General features: G+C 48.7%; 3 non-coding genes across 3 annotated transcripts in view; all 3 read right to left on the minus strand.

The window, feature by feature from the left end:
- Positions 1-627, minus strand: part of LOC124319942 — a 4,575-nt gene extending 3,948 nt beyond the window's left edge. The window contains exon 1 of the ribosomal RNA XR_006913635.1: positions 1-627. This exon is cut by the window's left edge and continues 3,948 nt beyond it. This is a non-coding gene — a ribosomal RNA (large subunit ribosomal RNA).
- Positions 628-1,268: 641 nt separating this feature from the next.
- On the minus strand, positions 1,269-1,421 carry LOC124319945. Its single transcript, XR_006913638.1, has one exon. It is a non-coding gene; the product is annotated as a 5.8S ribosomal RNA (ribosomal RNA).
- Positions 1,422-2,357: 936 nt separating this feature from the next.
- On the minus strand, positions 2,358-4,652 carry LOC124319948. The gene has a single exon (XR_006913642.1). It is a non-coding gene; the product is annotated as a small subunit ribosomal RNA (ribosomal RNA).
- Between the last annotated feature and the right edge of the window lie 2,848 nt (positions 4,653-7,500).

A 7,500-nucleotide genomic window follows, 5' to 3' on the forward strand; every position in this document is an offset into this window, starting at 1 on the left:
GACACCCAGTCGGTCGCGGAGTCCTACTAGGCCCCCCACTTGCGGACCTTGGCGTGGCTATTGCGATCGCAGAACGACTTATGCAAGAGAGCCGCCAATTCAGGCAGTCTCCATGCAGCGTTAAGGGCATACAACCAAGTGCCGGGAGCGGGGACTTGTTCGACCTTCGAGGGCCCACCCGTTTAACCCCCTGAACGGTTTCACGCACTCTTGAACTCTCTCTTCAAAGTTCTTTTCAACTTTCCCTCGCGGTACTTGTTCGCTATCGGTCTCGTGGCGATATTTAGCCTTAGAAGGAGTTTACCTCCCGCTTAGGGCTGCACGCTCAAGCAACCCGACTCTTGGGAAGGGATCCGATGCACGGTCTCGGCTCGTCTTATCTACGGGCCTGACACCCTCTGTGGGTTGCTCGCCCCGTTCATGGAGACTTGGACGATAGATACCGGACAGACGCGCACGATCCTCCCGAACACCACATTCCTCGGCACCCGCTCAACCGGGCGCGAGGTTCGGTGCTGGGCTCATCCCTGTTCGCTCGCCGCTACTAAGGGAATCCTTGTTAGTTTCTTTTCCTCCGCTTACTGATATGCTTAAGTTCAGCGGGTAGTCTCATCTAAACTGAGGTCAGAATGAATTGTTTGTTTTCAAAAGGAGACAACACTTTATCTAGCTCGGCAGACTTTGGCGTTTTAAAGCCGGGAAAGATTGAATAATTGCCGGTTCAAATTTTTTTTTTTCGAAATAAAGCGAGTCTCTCGTTATTCGCAAAAATTAATTTACGAAAAGTGACAGGGCGTCCTGCGGCTTTTTGTATTGAAACAACGCGTCGTGCGCGAACCAAGCTTGCATAACGAGCGGTTAGAGTGAGTGATAATTCGCGGTGGTCGACACTTCGACACGCCCGGCGCACACACACAACTAAACTCGCGTTGAAGCGGTATATCGCGCACACGCAGCCGACACCTTGTTCGAGAAGATGTGTTTATTTCTAAAATTTTTTTTTGAGTTGGCTCAAAAATTTCCCATCTGTTTTGCCATCGAAAAAGGTTTCTTTTGAATAGAGAGGAAAAAAACAAAACAGGGCGAACCTTCTTTTATTTTTCCCCCTTTTTTGTATTTGAGGCATCGCGGACACTTAAGTCGCGCGGCACCCAGACGTTAGAGATTCGGGAGCTTTTATGCGGTCAGGCCGGGTGAAAAATAAATCTCGCCGCGACCCAACATGCAAAACCAAGACTGAAAAAATCTCTGTTCGTTCATCATTCGACCGACCCTCAGTCAGATGTGGCCCGAGCGAGAAGCTGGGCCGCCATTTACGTTCAAGATTTCGATGCTCCATGTGTTCTGCAGTTCGCATGGATTAGCGCACTTTGCTGCGCTCTTCATCGATCCACGAGCCTAGTGATCCACCGTTCAGGGTCGTATATAAAACGACATATTCGTTTTCTTCTCTCTTTTTCTCCAACCCGCCCAAGCAAATGAATGCGAGGGCGGAGAAAGAAAGCCAGAAAGAAAATGTTCCGATAAACACTCGTACTAGAATTTGGGTTTAGTGTGTTATTGTGATTTTGAATTCTTCCTACTTCATCGAGAGGGCGAAGGGCAAGCTTAAAAAACATTCGGTTTTCAACGGCATAGTGTCGGGCTTTGGAGTGTTAGTCTATACGACGCACACGCACGCAACCACGAGTATCTACGCCCGAAAAGAACGTCCAGAGTAAAGTCTCACACTTTCGTCCCCCACCGAGAATCAAAAAATCCCGAAGACGAAGAGAGAAACAAAAAAAAAACAATTTCGATTGGGCGTATCCGCTTTAAACCACCGCGCATCAGAGCGCCTGATACCCGTTCAAAATCTTGATGTTTTTTTTTTTTTTTTCCGACTCTCCATCCACCGAGTTTTTATTTTTCAAAGTGTTTGATTTAGGGACTAAGACTTTATAAAATCTCCTTTATTGTTCCTTCGGTACTCGCGGCCCAGGCGGGCTATCGTATTCTTCACTCTACTAACGTCAACACTGTGAGCGCCGCTAAAGGTCGAATGAATCTATAGAGACATTCACCATCGAAGCAGGAAGAATTTGCTCACGGCCATAGACCAAATCGAAAGACTTTGTGTTTTTTTTTGAGCCGAGAGGAAAGAAAAATCAATTTGAAAAGGCGAATCCGCTTTAAACCACCGCGCATCAGAGCGCCTGATACCCGTTCAAAATAAATGATTTTCTTCCGTCAACCCACACATAGTTCATACGATGTCTTACGCCGAAAGACTTTTGATGGGGTTTTTTTTGTTTTGCAACTTTTAGTTGTTTCGTGCTCAACCAAAGCCATATGCGCAAAACATTTGTCTTGTTCGTTTATGATCCTTCCGCAGGTTCACCTACGGAAACCTTGTTACGACTTTTACTTCCTCTAAAGGATCAAGTTCGACCATCTTTCAGTCTCGCCGTTGGTAGGCACCGCACGGGCAGAGATTGCTCCCCACTCGACGGCACCCCGACAAGCCCGTCCGAAGGCCTCACTAAATCATTCAATCGGTAGTAGCGACGGGCGGTGTGTACAAAGGGCAGGGACGTAATCGACGCGGGCTAGTGACCCGCGCCTACTAGGGATTCCTGGTTCATGGGGATCATTGCAGTCCCCAATCCCAACCACGAAGGAGGTTCAGCGGTTACCCGGTCCTTTCGGACAGGGAGAGTGAAACACGCTGATTCCTTCAGTGTAGCGCGCGTGCGGCCCAGGACATCTAAGGGCATCACAGACCTGTTATTGCTCACTGTCACGCGGCTGGACGCCGCTTGTCCCTCTAAGAAGACTGCGTGACGGACGCGAGAGCAGAAGGTATCGCCGGGGATGACGACGACCGAATAACAATAGAGCCAGCCCCCGCGAGACATTCCCGACAAAGCCCCGCCATACCTCATCCGCCAGGCAACCAACCCGTGAAGGCCGTACACCCGACGAACAAAGCACAACGAAACCAAGCCGAGAGATTGCCTCACTAAAGGAACCAGTCCCACCGAGACCCGAATCGCCGCCACCTGATCCCGACGCCTCCGTACTCCCTTCGGTTTCAATTGATAAAACCCGTCACCTATTTAGCAGGCTAGAGTCTCGTTCGTTATCGGAATTAACCAGACAAATCGCTCCACCAACTAAGAACGGCCATGCACCACCACCCACCGAATCAAGAAAGAGCTCTCAATCTGTCAATCCTTCCAGTGTCCGGGCCTGGTGAGGTTTCCCGTGTTGAGTCAAATTAAGCCGCAGGCTCCACTCCTGGTGGTGCCCTTCCGTCAATTCCTTTAAGTTTCAGCTTTGCAACCATACTTCCCCCGGAACCCAAAGACTTTGGTTTCCCGGAAGCTGCCCGTCGAGTCATTGGAGTAACTCCGACGGATTGCTGGTTGGCATCGTTTATGGTTAGAACTAGGGCGGTATCTGATCGCCTTCGAACCTCTAACTTTCGTTCTTGATCAAGGAAAACATTCTTGGCAAATGCCTTCGCTGTTGTTCGTCTTGCGGCGGTCCAAGAATTTCACCTCTGTCGCCGCAGTACGAATGCCCCCGTCCGTCTCTATTGACCATTACCTCGGGTCCAAAAGTAAAAGACCAGCAAAATCGGACCGAGGTCCTATTCCATCATTCCATGCTGCGATATTCAGGCGTTGGGATACACCTGCTTTGAGCACTCTAATTTGTTCAAAGTAAACGTTGCCGGCCGCCCGAGACACCCGGTGAAGGGCACCCCGAACGATTGACTGGGTGGAGCGAATCGAGTCAACTACGACCAAAATTTAAAAAAGAACCCGAAAGAACTTTCCAACTCTGGCCGCAGATACAACAACGACGCACCGACCACCACTCCGGCGATGTTGTCCGACCGTGAAGAGAGTCGGGCTTTGACACCCGGGCTCCCAGAGCGTGAAACGCAACACCCTTGATTCAGAGCGGCGCCGCCCGGCCGAAGACAGACATCCGACTACGAGCTTTTTAACCGCAACAACTTTAATATACGCTATTGGAGCTGGAGTTACCGCGGCTGCTGGCACCAGACTTGCCCTCCAATGGTTCCTCGTTAAAGGATTTAAAGTGTACTCATTCCAATCACGGGGCCTCGGAAGAGTCCCGTATCGTTATTTTTCGTCACTACCTCCCCGTGCCGGGAGTGGGTAATTTGCGCGCCTGCTGCCTTCCTTGGATGTGGTAGCCGTTTCTCAGGCTCCCTCTCCGGAATCGAACCCCGATTCCCCGTTACCCGTTGCAACCATGGTAGGCGCGTAACCTACCATCGACAGTTGATAAGGCAGACATTTGAAAGATACGTCGCCGGCGCGAAGGCCGTGCGATCGGCGTGAAGTTATCCAGAGTCACCAAAATTGGTACGGTGCGCGAGCCCGAAAGCCCGGCCCCGACTGGTTTTGATCTAATAAAAGCACCTCTTCTGCGAGCCCGAAAGCCCGCAGTCGAGGCTCGAGTGCATGTATTAGCTCTAGAATTACCACAGTTATCCAAGTAGGATGGAGTGGATCTAAGGAACCATAACTGATTTATTGAGCCATTCGCGGTTTCGCCGTCTAGCGGCTTGTACTTAGACATGCATGGCTTAATCTTTGAGACAAGCATATGCTACTGGCAGGATCAACCAGGTATTTCGTGTATGTTTGTTTGATATGCATCCGGCGAGTTGCGGGTTTTTATTTCGCCCACGCATCACCAAACACACACCAAATCAACACGTTTTTCGTTTTTTTTCTTTTTCTTCGGAAACTAAAATTTTTGATCGCAACGCCTGGCGTGTCACAGCGAGTCCCAGTGAAGAGAAACACCGATCCGATCCGTTTGTTGGATTTTTTTCATTTCAATTTCCAAAGTCAAAGACCATTCAACGGTCTATGAGCCCAAAGTGAATCGGATTCATTCGACCGGTCTTGATATATTCATCAACTTTTTTTCCCGTATTACGGTTTTCGACGGTCATATGTGGCGTGCTGTATGCTCATAAGTCAAGCCTGCTTTACTAAGCTGACAAGCATACATCTTTTAAATTTTTGTGGGCTCAGAGTTTTATTTTTATTTTTCCACCGCCGAGGCACACTCTCGCATCACCCCGCACGACACACACACACACACACACCTCACCGCTCAACGGTCACACGAGGCAGAATTTTCCGCAAAGACTTTCGAAGAGAAAGAGAAAACTCGGAACAACCGCGGTCAGAGGCCAGCATAGAGGCATCGTATAGAAAGTCATGGGCGGAAAAAAACAAATCATTTCAAGTCGAGACAAGCAACCAGACTACCCCTATAAAAGTGCGCAATTCTTTAAGAGTTCACCGAAGAATGACCGAGATCAAGTATGCACGAAACGAACATATTCCAAGGGCAGCTGAATAAGCGATTCTGCGCCGAAGCGCGAGAAAAGCAAGCGGTACACCGATGGGGATCGTTTTTTTATCGTGTTAGATTCGTTGTTGTCAAGCAAGGATTCTCAAAATGTTTTTTGCATTGCACCCAAGTTTCGTACTGATTACTTGTCGCAGACCGGTGACTGTCAAAAAAAATTTTTTTACGTTTTTTCTTGAGAGGTCACTGCCTACACACAACTCCGGGCGGGCCGTACACTCACAGCCGTTTGAATTCTCCCTTCGTGTGTCATGGCCATAACTGAGCGTACATCTTACCGGGCGCCGAGTTGATCTGGCTTGTTCGATGAACGTTCGGGATACGTACAATCGATATAGCTCCAACCGTAACTCGTTTGTAATTACGCCGGCCATACTCAGCGGGCGCTCAGCTCAGCTCTCGATATCTTCCGTCGAAGGGAAGTTCGTAGTAAAAGAGAGTCAGAGTCGACGCCACATTTTGCGGTCCTCGCATCTCATCCGATTTTTGAATTTTATAGATTTGCCATCACTTCCACCCAATTCTCTCGTATATTTCAATCTCTTGACTTTGTCCGACCGGGCCGTCTTCGCCCCCCTTCAACTCCGTCCATCTCCACTTCTGTGTTCCACACAACGAGCTTCCGTCAAACGGCAAAATGTGAAATATGCGCACGCCGCACGAAATAATTTGAAAGCGTTCTGTTTGGTGGCTTTTTTATTTTTTATCTCTCGGCTCACACACACACACACACATTTCCGCTCTGAACGGTAATTTTTTTTGATACGGTGTCAAAAAGTGAAAAGACGCGCACCATTTTCTTTTCTCTTCCGTATCGTCGCTGACGGTAAACGCTGATGGTTATGATGCCGTAAGTTTGGAAGAAAGAATCTTTCCCGTCTTGTCTTGTTACGGTAAAATAACAAAGAACAAGCGTCCGATTTCTCTCACAGACGGCCACAGACAAACCACACGTGCCGAAGAAACGAAACGTCCGAAACCAAAAAAATGTTTGACGCGCGCACCTCTTCTGAACTTTTCGACCAAGAGTCGTTGGATCGAGTGACGAGCTTCTCAGCTGTCGCACCAATCGGTGAAGCGGGCGTTTGAATTCCCGTCCACATCGCGGTTCGGATATATTTTTACATATACCGACCATCGGAAATTTCGAAAACGGTTTTACCGAAGGAATGATATTTCACACACCGACAGCTCATCGAGTTCGTCTCCGTTCAACGGTTTTTTTTTTTAAGACTTTTTGATCGCATGGGGCTAAACTGGTTAGAGCAAAGCCGCGATCCAAGCAGTGAAAAAAAAACAAAGACAGTGCAAGCGCGATCGAACGGAATCGAAACTAAAATCATGTGAAGTGGCGGGCGGAAAGGAGCTCAGCTACGGTGGAAATGAAACTACAACTAACGCCGAACCGGACAACTTCCCATTCTGCGTCTTCGTTTCATTTCCCAAAGCTCCCCGTCGATACCAAAGTTTTTGCGTCGAAGCTACTAAAGAAATTTCGCGCTTTCCTTTTCGCCTCTTTCGCCTTCCCTTCGATATCTATCCAACCACCGGCTTCGACTTTATTTCTTTCACCCGTCTATTCGCCCGATAGTCGACGGTCGGCCATTCTTTGGTATCGGCCAGGCGGACTAACAAGAAGTAAGACTCGTTTGAAAAATTTGGACCGGGCTTTACAATCGCTGCTTGTCGTAATGTCGCAAATTTGAAAAAAATTTTCAATTCGAGAAACCAAACTATTCGACACTTCGAAAATTTTTGGGACTCTGAAAATTTTTCCGAGTTTAGGAATCGAGACCTCTTCTATACTAAGGAAAACCACTAATGTTCCGCCGCATAATGTCTCCGTTTTCCGGCTCATTTTTAGCGATTGGACGGGGACATTGCCCCATCCAACCGCCAGCCGACTTTCAGGAACCGTCGTTTTCAAAGTTGGGACTTAGAAAATTTTCGACGAGTGGGAATTTTTTACGGTCGCAAGTCATCACGACACGCCCGACCAACCCATTTGAGAGCCGCCACGCCTCGACGGTGTGACGGCTTTTTTTCGAATCGACGGGTCTCGCTCACTCCTCTCTCGCGCCGACCAGAGGCCGG

This window comes from Daphnia pulicaria, unplaced genomic scaffold (assembly GCF_021234035.1).
Source record: "Daphnia pulicaria isolate SC F1-1A unplaced genomic scaffold, SC_F0-13Bv2 h1tg000225l, whole genome shotgun sequence".
Taxonomy (NCBI): Eukaryota; Metazoa; Arthropoda; class Branchiopoda; order Diplostraca; family Daphniidae; genus Daphnia; species Daphnia pulicaria.